The sequence below is a fragment of the Gracilinanus agilis genome, chromosome 2, assembly GCF_016433145.1.
Source record: "Gracilinanus agilis isolate LMUSP501 chromosome 2, AgileGrace, whole genome shotgun sequence".
Lineage (NCBI taxonomy): Eukaryota > Metazoa > Chordata > Mammalia > Didelphimorphia > Didelphidae > Gracilinanus > Gracilinanus agilis.
Genome location: NC_058131.1, coordinates 58643233 through 58645221, shown reverse-complemented (window position 1 = coordinate 58645221; position 1989 = coordinate 58643233). Strand labels below are relative to the sequence as shown.

General features: G+C 46.5%; 1 protein-coding gene across 1 annotated transcript in view; it reads right to left on the bottom strand.

The window, feature by feature from the left end:
• The window catches only part of ZDHHC7 (zinc finger DHHC-type palmitoyltransferase 7), a 52156-nt gene extending 51668 nt beyond the window's left edge, over window positions 1-488 (bottom strand). Inside the window, exon 1 of the mRNA XM_044663199.1 lies at window positions 225-488. The gene's annotated coding sequence lies outside the window, so the exon portion shown is untranslated. The remainder of the gene's footprint in view (window positions 1-224) is intronic.
• Window positions 489-1989: the final 1501 nt, after the last annotated feature.

The following is a 1989-nucleotide window of genomic DNA, read 5'->3' as shown; positions in this document are numbered from 1 at the left end:
AAAGCAACAACCTAAAGGAGGCGAGAGGAGAGGAAAAATAAATAGGAATTAGAGAAAATGGTGAGAGACAGGAGGAAAGAGGGTAAAGGGAGGAAGGAAGGCAGGATGGAGATGAGAAAGAGAAATAAGGAGAAGGGGAAATGAGAGAAAAGCGAGAAAAAGAGGAGGGCGGTGTAAGGCCGAGCGGGGCCGAGAAGAGGCAGGGAAGACGGCCAGTCACTCACCCGGGTCCCCGGGCCTGGCTGGGCGGGAGCCCCGGTGGGCCGCCCGGCGCGGCGGCTCCTCCTGGCCTGCGGGCGGCGAGGGCGGCGGCAGCTGAGGCGGGCGGGCGCACATCATGCGGCTGAGCTCATGACCCGGCAGCAGGCGCCGGGAGGAGGAGGCAGGGCCACCGCCGCACGCAGGTTTCCTCGCGCCCGGGCTGGCGTCAGCTTGTTCGCTGCCTTTCCCACACCGAAGACGTCGCCGCTGCCGGCGCCTCACAGGCGACCCCGCCGCCCAGGGCACGGTTGGCCGCGAGCAGCCCCCGGAAGTGATCTTGGGGAGGTAGGGCGCATGTGCGGCATTCTAGGTGAGGCCGTTATTTGACTTCCGGAACAGGAGGGGAGGGGGAGGGGAAGCCTAAAGGAGGCGGGGCAAAAAAAAAAGACTAGGAAAGGAGGGATTTAAGATCTCCTTTCCTAGGGGGCAGGGAAAAGCCGTTAGCCAATTGTAGGCTTCCCTAGCAACTCCTCGCCTGGCTGGAAGACTTGAAAAGGGCCTACGGGGTCCCACTTCATCCAAACCCAGACGTTTGGCGAATGTAAATTCTGAGACATCTTTGGGGACGAGACGGACAGGAATCTTCCCTCTGCGGCGGCTGCTGTGTGTCTTGAAGTTTCTTCTCCTAGGCTGAAAAATGAAGAGGACGGACAGACACTTTTATGATTTTAGAAGGGGATTTTCATTCTTAAAAAAATTCAGGAACAGCTTACTCAGTTAAACCAAGAAATCAGTCTTCGTTTCACAGATGAGGAAACTGAAACCTTGAAAGGGAAAGTAACTAACCCAGATTCTGAGATTCTCAAAAGCAGTACTTGAACTCAGCTCCTCTACCTTCCATTCACGATGGAGGGAAACGAGGAACAATTCTATTTAAAGACGACAAGAAGCAGAGACCTGGCCAAGCTCATGCAGGGGGTGGAATCTCCCCAATTTTGTTTATTTATTTTCGTCAAAGGATATTTCACGAAGGCAGAAATTTTTAAATGTTAAATCTTTGTTAACGGAGGGAAAACCCATATTAATGAAATCATGAATCCTTGATATATTGAATTAAGTAAGAGACTGCACCTCTGCTGGCAGCAACCACAGTACAGAGAGGTCACTCAGACTCTCAGGAAATGTTTCCAGCCTAATTAACTAGGAGATGTGGAATTTGCAAACATGTTCAATCGAAGCTCCTAAAATAATGAGTCTTTCCAAGCTGAAGACTAGGAAAAAAAAAACACTTCTAAACTCTAGTCCTTCATTTCTTACCTGATAGTATATAGGAATAGAGCTTATTGTGTATAGTTTCTATAACAATGTAATGTGAAGATCATTTGTATACATATGTGTGTTCAATAAACATATTACCACTAATTGGGATTTTTAATTACCTCCTTTGCTAAAAGCCCCAGAGCAAAAGCATCATTAAGTTATCCATTAAAATGTTTAAGACTGCAGCATTAAAAGAAATAAAAACAGATCATTGTCTCCTTTTACTAAGCCAAGGCTATTCATATATCACCCTGACTCAAGCCTTGGTCTTCCCCTCACAGATCTTCCAGTTTCCTCTTTTGTAAAATGTAGGTGTTAGGACTAAAGTAGGTTAAAACTAAACTCTGAGATTCCTTTAAGTATTATTATTACTCAGTTCAATTCAATTGAACAAATATTTTATTTGGGGTCAAATGTATATAGGCAACCAGCAAATATTTTTATTTTTTTATTTTTTCTTTATTTTAT